Source organism: Oncorhynchus mykiss, chromosome 23 (genome assembly GCF_057628025.1).
Source record: "Oncorhynchus mykiss isolate SJ-2025 chromosome 23, ASM5762802v1, whole genome shotgun sequence".
Lineage (NCBI taxonomy): Eukaryota > Metazoa > Chordata > Actinopteri > Salmoniformes > Salmonidae > Oncorhynchus > Oncorhynchus mykiss.
The window spans coordinates 32,208,191-32,223,688 of record NC_143044.1 but is presented as its reverse complement, the minus strand read 5'-3'; the positions used below and the strand labels follow the sequence as shown (position 1 = coordinate 32,223,688).

The window sequence follows — 15,498 nt, the reverse complement described above, 5'->3', positions numbered from 1 at the left end:
TCTCTTTCACTCTCTCTCACTCATCTCGCTCGCTCATTTCTCCTCTCTCTCATTTCTCCTCTCTCTCTCTCTCTCTCTATCTCTCTGACCATGCTTAATTGAAAAAGAGGACTAGAAGACCCCTTCACCACCATCTGTATAAATCTCTACAGTAACAACCAGGTCATCTATTATTAATAACGCACATTAATTGCAGATTATTTACAAATAGCCACCTGGCATTTTCTTCATACTTTAGGCCGGCTTGCAGCTGCTCTGTGTTTGCATGGGAAAAGAAGAAGGAGGGGGGAGGAGAGGAGAGAGAGAGAGAAGGTGATATGGGAGAGGAGATTGTGGGTGAGGGTGAGGGTTGGTACAAGGAGAGAGGGAGGGAGAGATATTGTGATGGCTCTGTGGGTGAGGGTTGGTAGGGCAGGCTGATCACTAGACTTCAATTTTGGACATTTGAAAAGGTCCTGAGAACGTCGATATATGCCTTCCTGTTGCCCAGCACTGGCACAAAGTTATGATGGTTGGCGGCAAAGTGCGCTACTCAGGTCAAAGCTGCTCTGACCACTGCTCCATGGTAGTTTACAATGTGCTAGCAAGGCATGAGAATACCAAATCATAGCCATAACCTTAACTCAGAATTAATACCTAAACTTAACCCTTTGAGTTTTATTTTTCTCTGTAATTAACCCTGTAACCATGCAGAATGAATGCAGCAAAAATAGATGTTCATCCATAAAACTTTGAATTTCTAAGTGAAACTATGACATATGGTTTGATAAGGAGCCATAGCTGAGAGGGAGAGAGAAGCTAGAGAATGAAAAAAGGAGGGAAAGGGAGATAGGAAGATGAGGGAGAGAGAGATGGAGGGTTGGTAGAGAGCCGTACAGTAGAGAGCCCTGGGGTCATCCTGGGCATGGTGGAACTATTTTTGATTTACACTGACATTTTGGCTATTGGTCACGTTGAGTGGGAGATTAGTCACATCTCTCTGTCGCCTGTTAGCAGTGCTTTGCCCTACGAGCCTGTGGGGAAACACTTGATTCACTGACTTGGTATTTACTTTGCTGACATCGGAAATGTAAGGTCTTTGTAAGATGCTCATTCATTCTTTCCTTTTGTCATATAATAATAGGCTTTCACATGGCACATTTTGGCACGGGAAAACAGATTGTCTGTGCGTGTGTGTGTGTGTGTGTGTGTGTGTGTGTGTGTGTGTGTGTGTGTGTGTGTGTGTGTGTGTGTGTGTGTGTGTGTGTGTGTGTGTGTGTGTGTCATTGTGTTTCCAATTGCATGCAGTTGAATAAAAGTGCAGGTGATTGTTCCTCAGGAGCGACCTGTCAGTCCCCCAGGGGCCCCTTCTAGTCCCCTGTCAATGGCAATCTAATCGCCGCGACAACAGATCAATCACAACCCATTTATACCGGTGGAAGTTCCTACACGGTGTTGTTTCCCTTCAGTGCACTCTTGAATTAGTGGTGACTTGAGGAACCCTGGAGCTGGGAGCTTAAGAATTTCACTGTACCCTGAAATTACACCTGTGACACTGTGCATGTGACTAATAAACTAATATCTAAGCAAATCCCAAAGTTGGAATAGTTAACACTTTATTACTATATATATTGGGGTGGCAGGTAGTCTAGTGGTTAGAGCGTTGGGTCAGTAACCGAAAGGTTGCTGGATTGAATCCCTGAGCTGACAAGGTAAAAATCTGTTGTTCTGTCCCTGAACAAGGCAGTTAACCTGTTCCTAGGCCGTCATTGTAAATAAGAATATGTTCTTTACTGACTTGCCTAGTTAAATAAAGCAATGTTATTAATATTATATTTGAATACGTAATATGCATAAACATTGGAAGAAACGGCACGGTTCTAGTGTACAAACTTAATATGATGAACTGGAATGACATTTACTCTAACGGGTGCCCAAAAAAAGCTATCTTAAACGCATGCCTCCAATAAGCCATGCTTCCAATATTCTCATAGGCTGCCACATCTACATTATATAGTTAGGTAGGTCCTTCTTGTAAATCTTTAATAAAAAAATACAATGGTATCTATAAAGAAAGTAGGATGGTTATTTAATTTAATTTTTCCAGCTGTGGGGTATTTTGGTGTCTAAGATTATCTGATTAAATCTGAACATACTATATATTCAAGAGACATTTCAGACCCCCTCTCCTATCAGCCATGCTCATTCCTCCAAGTCTTTATTGATTGATGCCAGTGACACGGTGACGTGGTTTGTTCCTGTTGCAGTGATTTGACTCCATTCTACCCCATCACACACACACACACACACACGCACCCCCCCCCCCCACACACACACACACACGCACCCCCCCCCCCCCCCCCCACACACACACACACCACACTATCTGCAGATTTCTCCCCCCTTCTCCTACATCACAGATCTCCTCAACTGCTCCCCTCTCTCTCTAATTCCAATTAAGCCAGTTCCTGATTGAGGCAGTATCAGTGCTATTCAACGGCCCCCCCAGGCCAAATCAACGGCCAACATCACAATCGCACTGACACCACTCTAATTACAAAGTTGTGTTTTTCAAAGTGGAGCTTGTTGGAAAGAGTTGGGAGTTCTTTGAAGCACGGAGAGAGCGACAAACAGAGGATACGTGGGTTGTCTAAGCAGAATAGCATGTGCTGCTCGTATTGCAATGGCCTTGATGAAGGGATGGCATGCAAAGTGTGTGTGCCCAGCCAGGTCACCCGTGGTACAAGTCAGTATTCCACGTCCATCCATGCTTGAGGACGTCAGGAGATAATGTGGAAACCGGCCACTAGGGACAACAGTGAGCACTGTTACCTTCAAGTAGGTTTTGGGTTGGCTAGGGGGATGGGGTATTGGGGTAGGCATCTGCATCTTACTTCAAATGTTGGAAGTTCAAATGTTGCAAGTTCAAATCCAGCAACAGGAAGTCAATTTTTGTTTTAAGGGTATCCCGAATCTTAACCATTCAGCGTTAATGCCTAACCTTAAGATTTCGGAGTTAATACCTAAACCTAACCCTAACCTTAGTTTGTAGTGCACTATATAGGGAATATGGTGCCATATGGAATGCATTATGTAGGCTTGTCAATTGTTAGAACAATCTGAAGGACAATCAGAGAAATACAAACCCCTGGAATCACAGAGTTCACTATCAAGCAAAATACTGTATATCAATTGCAACAAGCACATCATTGCATCAAGCTCTATAATAAGCATTTATATGGTTGTAGAGTGGTGCTTATTCAAGGTCCAGAGTGCTGGAATCTTCTAATATAATGCTGTGTTTAGGCCCCCGGCATGGAAATATTACCAATTTGTGTGTGCAATGCCAACTCTGCAATACACTGTCTACAATTGGCTCTGTAATAGGTCATTACTCCTCTGCCGGAGAGGCTAAAAGCATCCCCACTACTCTTTCACACTTCATCCCTCTTTCATGCTCATCACACTCTCCTCCATTTCCCTCTCTCTCTCTCCAGCCTTTTCTCTGTAATTGTTCTGGGATTCGTGTGAGTGTTAAATGCTAATTAGATGCACTGGACATCACCTTACCAAAACACAGTGTCAAATCAAATCAAGTGACATTTTATTGGTCACATACACATGGTTAGCAGAGGTTATTGTGAGTGTAGCAAAATGCTTGGGCTTCTATTTCTGACAATGTAGCAATATCTAACAATTAATCTCATAATTCCACAACATCTATCTAATACACAAATCTAAGTAAAGGGATGGAAAAAGAATATGAACATATAAATATGTGGATGGGCCATGAGCAACCAGCATAGACGAGATGCAATAGATGGTATAAAATACAGTATATACATGGGATGAGTAATGCAAGATATTTAAACATCATTATTAAAGTGGCATTAATAAAGTGACTAGTGGTCCATTGATCCATTGGCCAATGATTTCAAGTCTGTATGTAGGCAGCAGCCTCTCTGTGTTAGTGATGGCTGTTTAACAGTCTGATGGCCTTGAGATATAAGTTATTTTTCAGTCTCTCGGTCACAGCTTTGATGCACCTCTACTGACCTCGCCTTTTGGATGCTAGCAGGGTGAACAGGCAGTGGCTCGGGTGGTTGTTGTCCTTGATGATCTTTTTGGCCTTCCTTTGACATCGGGTGCTGTAGGTGTCCTGAAGGGCAAGTAGTTTGTCCCCGGTGATGCGTTGTGCAGACCGCACCACCCTCTGGAGAGCCCTGCGGTTGTGGGTGGAGCAGTTGCTGTACCAGGTGGTGATACAGCCCGACAGGATGCCCTCAATTGTGCATCTGTAGAAGTTTGTGAGGGTTTTAGGTGACAAGCCAAATTTATTCAGCTTCCTGAGGTTGAAGAGACGCTGTTGCGCCTTCTTCACCGCACTGTCTGCGTGGGTGGACCATCTCAGTTTGTCAGTGATGTGTATGCCGAGGAACTTGAAACTTTCCACCTTCTCCACTGCTGTCCCATCGATGTGGATAGGGGGGTGCACCCTCTGCTGTTTCCTGAAGTCCATTATCATCTCCTTTGTTTTGTTGAAATTGAGTGAGAGGTTGTTTTCCTGACACCACACTCCGAGTGCCCTCACCTCCTCCCTATAGGCTGTCTCATCGTTGTTGGTGAGCAAGCCTGCTACTGTTGTGTCGTCTGCAAACTTGATGATTGAGTTGGAGGCATGGCCACGCCATCATGGGTAAACAGGGAGTACAGGAGGGGGCTGAGCACGCACCCTTGTGGTGTGCCAGTGTTGAGGATCAGCGAAGTGGAGATGTTGTTTCCTACCTTCACCACCCAAGGGCGGCCTGTCAGAAAGTCAAGGACCCAATCGCAGAGGGTGTGGTTGAGACCCAGGGCCTCAAGCTTAATGATGAGTTTGGAGAGTACTATGGTGTTGGATGCTGAGCAATAGTCAATGAACAGCATTCTTACATAGGTATTCCTCTTGTCCAGATGGGATAGGGCAGTGTGCAGTGTGATGGCGATTGTATAATCCACTGTCCTTCCTCCCCATTCCACCATTATTCTACCACTGTTTATCAGTGTTAATAATGCAGCATTCTTAACAACCGGCTCTGTATGGCTGTGGTAGCTATTATCATTAAGACTAGCTGTGAATTATTAATATGCTGAAAATAAACTTGTTAGGGCCTTAGGAACATTAACAAAACAACAGTCATGAGAGCTGGACCAGTCGGAAATGAGCAATCAGCGTAACTGGGGCAGTTTGTATTAGTTTGTACATCTGGGGACCAATCAACACTCAATATTCATTTCGGAGAAGACATCTTGATTGGATGCAGCGATAGATAGTGTTAGTTGATGGTCCTTTTAAAACTAACAGGATATGTGTTTTATTAAGCAACACATTCATCAATGCTGTAATGGTGTTACTTTCAGCCAGGTCACTCATGATACAAGTCAGTATTCGACGTCCATCCATGTCTGAGGACGTCTGGAGATTATGTGGAAACTGGTGAGAGCTGTTACCATCAAGTAGGTTTTGGTTTTGCTTGGGCGTTGTGGAAGGGCGTAAGTATCTGCCTCTTATTCCAAGTTTTAAATCCAGTGATAGAAAGTTGTTTTGATCTTGTTATTTTAAGCTTATCCCAAACCTTAACTTTAACCTTAAAAATTTGGAGTTAATGCCTAAACGTAACCTTCAACACTTCAAAGTTTGACGTTTGGAACAACTTTGAAATTTGATGTTTGAGGAACATGGATGAACATCTAGTACTGACATGAGACTGTGAGAGCTGGTAGGTTACTATACATGTTGTCCATCTTTTGATCCCTTTGTGTAGCAAACACTTTAATCTAAGATGAGTGTATAGTGCTAGCCAATTCCCTTACATAACACATCAGTGTGCCGTATCTACAACACTAATGCTTGAGTTGAGTGCATAGGGGTCAGTACAATCATTAATGAGTGAAACCACAAGTAAAGACATAATATATCGGATATTGGGGTTAGCACACACATGCATATGCAAGCACACACACACGCGCGCGCGCACGCACACACACACACACACACACACACACACACACACACACACACACACACACACACACACACACACACACACACACACACACACACACACACACACACACACACACACACACACACAGACCTGCCCAGCCCAGCCCAGCTGGGGGTACACCAACTAGTGATGACAGTCTCACATTAGAATTAGACATTCATCCATGTTTCTCCATGTTTCATCCATGTTTCTCAAACCTCAAATTTCGAAGTTGTTGCATACAGTCAAATGTAGGAGTGTTTATTCGCCTACCTCCTCATGCCTTTTGCACACAATGTATATAGACTCTACTTTTTTTCTACTATGTTATTGGCTTGTTAATTGTTTACTCTATGTGTAACTCTGTGTTGTCTGTTCACACTGCTATGCTTTATCTTGGCCAGGTCGCAGTTGCAAATGAGAACGTGTTCTCAACTAGCCTACGTGGTTAAATAAAGGTGAAATAAAAATAAAAAAAAGTTTAAGGTTAAGTGTAGGCAATAAAGGAAAACTCCACCCCAAAAACTATATTTTACTGTTTGTTTCATTATTCCATTGTTGACATAGTCCCAAAAGGTCTTGCTTGTCAGCAATCAAGTTTTCATGATATCGAACTTTCAAAATACAGAAATCATCACTGTATGATACATTTTGCATCATATGATGCAGTGTTTTGTGTTATATGATGCAAAATGTATCATATGGTGATGATTTCTGCATTTAGAAAGTAAATATATTTTTTAAGACCCTATGGGACCTGTTCAAAAGTAGTGCACTTTAACGGGAATAATGTGGCTTTTAGATCGCAGCCTGGTCTCATTCTCTGGTCTCCCATAGTGTGACCAGCAGGTGGTACCAAACATTTATCTTTCCTCTCATCCTCTTCCTCTCTCGCTCTCACTCGCTCACGCACACAAACTCACACACACACACACACACACACACAAGTCTTTTGTGATCGTGCATATTTTCAATCAAATACAGTAAAATGCTGAAACTGCTTGTTAAAATCTGCTCTCACCTGTTTAATGACCGACGCATAAATTAAGTAATAAAAATGTGTGGGTGCGTGTGTATGTGTGGATGCATATGCACTGTAAAAAAATATAGATATATTTGTTGAGACTTAAAGGTCATGAACAGTCAATCATGTTTTTCATGACATTGGATGATATTTGAAGGAAACCAGATCAAAGTATGAAAAACTACTGTTGCTTCTACATTGATAACGTTTGATCATAAAGTTACTGGTCTGCTCGCCAAAGTCAAACACTTGGAATCATTATTAAGGGTAAGTCGTATTTCCAGAGGGGCATGGTTTATATAGCAAATATATTTCAAGTACCCTTATTCTATGGCAAAGATATATTTCCCCTTTCATCTGTGTCTGGCGTGTCTGGCGTGAGATAGTTACTGGCTAACTAGGTCTTCAGCCAGCATGGAACAAAAGGGGAGGGTTGCTCAAAACTCTGACACAGTTGTCATGTCAACACATCCGTCACTGCTGGTGTGAGTCGCATCATAAGAGACATGACAAACAGGAGATGTATAAATATATATATATATATATACATATATACACTGCTCAAAAAAATAAAGGGAACACTTAAACAACACAATGTAACTCCAAGTCAATCACACTTCTGTGAAATCAAACTGTCCACTTAGGAAACAACACTGATTGACAATAAATGTCACATGCTGTTGTGCAAATGGAATAGACAACAGGTGGAAATTATAGGCAATTAGCAAGACACCCCCAATAAAGGAGTGGTTCTGCAGGTGGTACCACAGACCACTTCTCAGTTCCTATGCTTCCTGGCTGATGTTTTGGTCACTTTTGAATGCTGGCGGTGCTTTCACTCTAGTGGTAGCATGAGACGGAGTCTACAACCCACACAAGTGGCTCAGGTAGTGCAGCTCATCCAGGATGGCACATCAATACGAGCTGTGGCAAGAAGGTTTGCTGTGTCTGTCAGCGTAGTGTCCAGAGCATGGAGGCGCTACCAGGAGACAGGCCAGTACATCAGGAGACGTGGAGGAGGCCGTAGGAGGGCCACAACCCAGCAGCAGGACCGCTACCTCCGCCTTTGAACAAGGAGGAGCACTGCCAGAGCCCTGCAAAATGACCTCCAGCAGGCCACAAATGTGCAAATGTCTGCTCAAACGGTCAGAAACAGACAACATGAGCGTGGTATGAGGGCCCGACGTCCACAGGTGGTGGTTGTGCTTACAGCCCAACACCGTGCAGGACGTTTGGCATTTGCCAGAGAACACCAAGATTGGCAAATTCGCCATTTGCGCCCTGTGCTCTTCACAGATGAAAGCAGGTTCACACTGATCACATGACAGAGTCTGGAGACGCCGTGGAGAACGTTCTGCTGCTTGCAACATCCTCCAGCATGACCGGTTTGGCGGTGGGTCAGTCATGGTGTGGGGTGGGGTGGAATTTCTTTGGGGGGACGCACAGCCCTCCATGTGCTCGCCAGAGGTAGCCTGACTGCCATTAGGTACCGATATGAGATCCTCAGACCACTTGTGAGACCATATGCTGGTGCGGTTGGCCCTGGGTTCCTCCTAATGCAAGACAAGGCTAGACCTCATGTGGCTGGAGTGTGTCAGCAGTTCCTGCAAGAGGAAGGCATTGATGCTATGGACCATCCGTTCCCCAGACCTGAATCCAATTGAGCACATCTGGGACATCATGTCTCGCTCCATCAACCGTCTTGCACCACAGACTGTCCAGGAGTTGGCGGATGCTTTAGTCCAGGTCTGGGAGGAGATCCCTCAGGAGACCATCCGCCACCTCATCAGGAGCATGCTCAGGCATTGTAGGGAGGTCATACAGGCACGTGGAGGCCACACACACTACTGAGCCTCATTTTGACTTGTTTTAAGGACATTACATCAAAGTTGGATCAGCCTGTAGTGTGGTTTTCCACTTTAATTTTGAGTGTGACTCCAAATCCAGACCTCCATGGGTTGATAAATTTGATTTCCATTGATAATTTTTGCGTGATTTTGTTGTCAGCACATTCAACTATGTAAAGAAAAAAGTATTTAATAAGAATATTTCATTCATTCAGATCTAGGATGTGTTATTTTAGTGTTCCCTTTATTTTTTTGAGCAGTGTATAATTGATGCAATTTTGATGTCTGAGTTGCTTTGTGTTTCACCAAATCTGCTTGAGATGATTTTACTGCTTACACCGCTCACTGCATCCAAGTTGCTTGACATAGGCGTTTCAAAGAGCTGTCAGTCAAGGCAAGCTCATGAATATATGCTCCCCGCCCACTCAACTAGTCTTTTCAAACTTTCTGGCATGTTAGCCATGAGATAAAAGTACTTTTCAGAATGAATGTTCAGAACCTTTAAAAAAAAGTCTGTAACCTGGCTGCCTTAAAATGTAATATGAAGTACAATCCTGATTTTGTATTAAGTTCATTTGAACTTAATCTCGTAAAGTCAGTGGAACTGACAAATTTGGATGTAATAACTTGAGTGAACTGCATACTTTTAGTAAAATCAATGTGTTTTTACTTAATTGTCCTAACAAAGCTATTCAAGTTGTTTTGACAAATTAGTGGAGAGTTTTTGATCATCAGAAAATCTAAACTTGTAGTTTTCTTTAACCTGGATGCCTTACTTCCTGTACACTCGCAATGACTACTTTGAAAATAACACATTTCAGAACTGACTAAGTCTTTGAAATTATATAATAGAGATCACAGTAGGGAACATTATGTTCCTATCTGTCTCTTGCTCATGTCTCCGATGTTTCACCATTTTCAAAACTGGCAGTGCACTTAGTTGTGTCAACCAACCAACAGGTCAGCCTGACTCCCAAATGGATGGGCCTATGCCCTCTCAGGCCACCCATAGCTGCACCTCTGCACGCACACCTGTCCAGTCATATGAACTTCATAGTTTAGGGCCTAATTTATTCATTTAAATTGACAGATTTCCTTATATGAACTTTAACCTAGCAAAATCAGTATATTAACATGTTGGGTATTATTCTAATGAGGTCTACCACCCAAAATAAGTTGAAATCATCTGAACTTGAAATTATGTTTGAGTGTGTGCATGTGCGTGTGTGCGTATGCATGTGTGTGTGTGTGTGTGCTTTTGTAAAAAAGAAGAAGCTCTCTCTCTCCCCTCGCTATCCTTATTTTCTCATTCATCATGTTGACACCGGCACGGCTGCTTTTGTGAAATTGAGAAAAATGTTTAAGTCAGCTTTTCTCTCTCTCTCCTTGCCCCTCTTGCATGAGTGTGTGTTGTGCGTGTGTGTTGATGGAAGTTTTCTTGCGTGCATACTGTACATGTTGACATATATATGAGATCTGTTGGTGGAATAGACTCAGGTTCCCCAAACGTCACCAGAAACTATACTAGCATGTGTGACTGTGTGTGTGAAAATAGAAAGTTGACTCATTCCCCAAACGTTGTAGCCAGTCCAATATATCTGTGTTATTATCTATTGTCTCTCATCTTAGGGGAAAGGGGAAAACTGTGGGACATTAACAGACACACACTCAAGCTCTCTCTCACACACACACACACACACACACACACATACAAATAAATGACAACATGTTCATCTCCTTCTGTGTCAAATGCACTTAGCCCTAATGTAGCTGGAAGAGGCTGTGTTCTGCTGAGTGTGTGTGTGTGTGTGTGTGTGTGTGTGTGTGTGTGTGTGTGTGTGTGTGTGTGTGTGTGTAATGACTCTGCTCTCTGCTATATGGGGAATCCAGAATGCGGCGGAGTCAATTAGATTGTGATAATACAGAGGTTTCTGTGTCCCTGTGGTGATGTCAGTAAGCAACAGGAGAACAACAGGTTTCACTATGATTGAAAAGTGCTTGTGTGTGCATGTATGTGTGTGTGTGTCAGTAATATAATCGCTGTTCGGTTGTGTATGTGTGTGTGTGTGTGTGTATGTGTGTAATTTAGCTTTAATAAAAAAAAGGTTCCCTTTGGATGAGTAATGGTGTTTCCTGGACATGTCTTCCGTCATTGAGGTGTGTGTGTGTTTATATTTGTGTGTCTCCAAGGCGTGCCACTGGCCTAATCAAACCCTGGGATTTACTAGATGTATGTATTAGAATGTAATTTAGTGTTGAAACCCTTTGAGTTGAGAAACCTCTGGAAGTGTTGGGAATTTATTGGGAGTTTTTTTCTCCAATAAGTAGCTTCATTGTGCATTGTAAACTGAGTACAAATCACTCTGAAAGGCAGGCACACTGTCCGCATACCTATTAAGTGCAATGGGTTTCCTCAAACGTTTTGAGTAATGACAGCACATTGCACTACACTGTCAACCCCAATGTGCTGTCATTGTGCTGTCTCACAGACCTGTAATTTCTTCTTTAAGAGGCTCCTCTGTCCTCCACTCATTACCTGTATTAATGGCACCTGTTTGAACTTGTTATCAGTATTAAAGACACTTGTCCACAACCTCAAACAGTCACACTCCAAACTCCACTATGGCCAAGACCAAAGAGCTGTCAAAGAACACCAGAAACAACATTGTAGACCTGCACCAGGCTGGGAAGACTGAATCTGCAATAGGCAAGCAGCTTGGTTTGAAGAAATCAACTGTGGGAGCAATTATTAGGAAATGGAAGACATACAAGACCACTTATAATCTTCCTCGATCTGGGGCTCCACGCCCCGGACGGCGAGCAAAAATCCCAGAACCACACGGGGGGACCTAGTGAATGACCTGCAGAGAGCTGGGACCAAAGTAACAAAGCCTACCATCAGTAACACACTATGCCGCCAGGGACTCAAATCCTGCAGTGCCAGACGTGTCCCCCTGCTTAAGCCAGTACATCTGAAGTTTGCTAGAGAGAATTTGGATGATCTAGAAGAAGATTGGGAGAATGTCATATGGTCAGATGAAACCAAAATATAACTTTTTGGTAAAAACTCAACTCGTCGTGTTTGGAGGACAAAGAATGCTGAGTTGCATCCAAAGAACACATATCTACTGTGAAGCATGGGGATGGAAACATCATGCTTTGGGGCTGTTTTTCTGCAAAGGGACCAGGACGACTGATCCGTGTAAAGGAAAGAATGAATGGGGCCATGTATTGTGAGATTTTGAGTGAAAACCTCCTTCCATCAGCAAGGGCATTGAAGATGAAACGTGGCTGGGTCTTTCATCATGACAATGATCCCAAATACACCGCCCGGGCAACGAAGGAGTGGCTTCGTAAGAAGCATTTCAAGGTCCTGGAGTGGCCTAGCCAGTCTTCAGATCTCAACCCCATAGAAAGTCTTTGGAGGGAGTTGAAAGTCTGTGTTGCCCAGCAACAGCCCCAAAACATCACTGCTCTAGAGGAAATCTGCATGGAGGAATGGGCCAAAATACCAGCAAAAGTGTGTGAAAACCTTGTAACCTTGTAAAGACAGAAAACGTTTAACCTCTGTCATTGCCAACAAAGGGTATATACCAAAGTATTGAGATTAACTTTTGTTATTGTCCAAATACTTATTTTCCACCATAATTTGCAAATACATTCATTAAAAATCCTACAATGTGATTTTCTTGATTTATTTTTCTCATTTTGTCTGTCATGAAGTGTACCTATGATGAAAATTACAGGCTTCTCTCATCTTTTTAAGTGGGAGAACTTGCACAATTGGTGGCTGACTAAATACTTTTTTGCCCCACTGTATGTGACATGTGTGATCAATGAAGACATCCTCTACAATCATTCAGATTTAGATTATAATTGCAACATAGGTGTACTGTCTGTAATCAAATGTAAGAAATTAAATAAACTAATTAAACAAAGCTTAGCACACATTAATTTGTATCAAGCCTGTCTTGACTATTTGGCCAAAAATTCTCATCCACATCACAGTGAATGTCTCCATTGTTCCTGCAGAGTGGGAAAAACCTTTTGGCATGGCAAATGCAGGCTTGACATTGGTCTGCATTGAAGTCGCATTCCTCATCCATGCCCAAAGGGAGGGTGGCTTGTTCATTTGGAGGGTGATCGTACACCTTCCAACTCCATGCTGAACAAAAATTCCTCAATAGGGTTGAGGAATGGACAGTACGGCGGCAGGAATAGGGTAACGATTAGGGATGAGCCTGAAACCATTCATGAACCACCTCTGCATGGTGGAATGTGACATTTGTCCCACACAAGGACATAGATGACCCCTTCAACTTGACAGGCCTGCTCAATTTCATTGAGAAACACAATGAGGAGTGCAGAGATAGAGATAGCTGTGCACATGGAGATGTTTCCCACAAGTTGTCCAGACACTTGGCAGGTCGCCTGTTGGCCGATGAGGTTCCGCCCACGGTGACGAGTTTTGGCCAGGTTGAAGCCCGCTTCATCAACAAAGATATACCGGTACTTGTGATGGTTCACAGCAGCATCAAGCACCATCACCCCCTGAAAATATATTTTGGTTTGTTATTTTTACAGTATAGTTCCAATATGATATTGTGAAGTAGCATGTGCATCAAATAGTAACATTACATTTTTTTCTGATTGCGCTAGGCACTATCTTTGAAATGATAGGTTATTTTTGAAAAAATCTACACACTAACCACAAAACCTTACACAATACCAGCAAAACATTATACATATCTTGCAAAAGCACACAATTCTTTAAATTTTTTTGGTTTTGCATCAGTACAGTACACACAAACCATCATTTGAATAAGCACACGAAGCACCAACTACGCACTGATAGTATAAATTAAAAACACATGTGGCTTTTGTCATACATGTAGTAAACACACATACACACAGGTATCCAAACGTGTAAAGTATGGATGTGTATTCCAAACATAACACACTATCAATACAAATAAGAGGAAAATGTTATTTTTGTCTCTCAAAATGTTCTAACACAACAAAGGCGCAGTAGAAGAAAACAAAAACGTTTGTGCTAGAAAAAAAAGAACTGATTTTTTGGGGGCTACATCTCGCCTTTGTGGGTCATAAGACATCATCCACATCACATACGATGTTGTCTTGAGCTAGGCAGCATGGACAGTAACGCCTGGAGTGCCGTATCCAGGCCTGGCATGACCCCTGATCGATGTCTCCACAAGCCTCCTCCATTGCCTGTAGAAGGGGTAAGGGGTATGCATTGGTGGGGCTGGCGATCATACACCTGAATAATTATGCAATAGGATTCAAAAACAAAGAGTATGGGGGGAGATTGAGTGTGATGAAATCTGGGTGACCTGTGAACCAATTGCGGACCACAGCAGCCCGGTGGAAACTAACATTGTCCCAGATGATAACGTACCTGGGCTGCTCTGGCCACTGGTCATTAGGGATTAGTTTGTTGTGGAGGGTGTCCAGAAATGTGATAATGTGTGCAGTGTTGTATGGGCCTAGATTTGCATGTTGGTGAAGGTCGCCGTTTTGACGAATAGCCGCACACATTGCATATCCTGCAAGATTTTTTCAGATTGGGGTGAACTAATCTGTCAGCCTCTGCCGTGGTAAGGCCTTTGTTTACAACATGGTCAACGATGGCAGCCCGGACTTCATTAGACACAACAGTTCCCTGCCATCTGCCTCCCTCTGATGTCCACCTCTTTGATGGGGCCCATGACCACCTCTTTGATGGGGCCCATGCTCAACTCTTTGATGGGGCCCATGCCCATCTCTTTGATGGGGGCCATGCCCACCTTTTTGATGGGGCCCATAACCACCTCTTTGATGGGGCCCATGCCCACCGCTTTGACCTATTTTACGAGGCCAATGCCCAACTCTTTGACAGGGCCCATGCCCACCTCTTTGACCTCTTTGACGGGGCCCATGCCCACCTCTTTGACCTCTTTGACAGGGCCCATGCCCACCTCTTTGACCTCTTTGATGGGGCCCATGCCCACCTCTTTGACCTCTTTGACAGGGCCCACGCCCACCTCTTTGACGGGGCCCATGCCCACCTCTTTAACTTGGCCCATGCCCACCTCTTTGACCTCTTTGACAGGGCCCATGCCCACCTCTTTGACCTCTTTGACGGGACCCATGCCCACCTCTTTGACGGGGCCCATGCCCACCTCTTTGACCTCTTTGACAGGGCCCATGCCCACCTCTTTGACCTCTTTGACGGGGCCCACGCCCACCTCTTTGATCTCTTTGACAGAGCCCATGCCCACCTCTTTGACCTCTTTGACGGTGCCCATGCCCACCTCTTTGACAGGGTCCATGCCCACCTCTTTGACCTCTTTGACGGGGCCCATGCCTACCTCTTTGACCTCTTTGACGGGGCCCATGCCCACCTCTTTGACCTCTTTGACGGGGCCCATGCCTACCTCTTTGACCTCTTTGACGGGGCCCACGCCCACCTCTTTGACCTCTTTGACAGGGCCCACGCCCACCTCTTTGATCTCTTTGACGGTGCCCATGCCCACCTCTTTGACCTCTTTGACGGTGCCCACGCCCACCTCTTTGACAGGGCCCATGCCCACCTCTTTGACCTCTTTGACAGGGCCCATGC

The 15,498-nt window shown here is 43.8% G+C and overlaps 1 protein-coding gene across 16 annotated transcripts in view; it reads left to right on the top strand.

Moving 5' to 3' along the window:
• LOC110502777 (RNA binding protein fox-1 homolog 3) overlaps positions 1-15,498 on the top strand; it is a 756,098-nt gene that overhangs the window by 385,180 nt on the left and 355,420 nt on the right. The gene's annotated exons all lie outside the window — the stretch shown is intronic.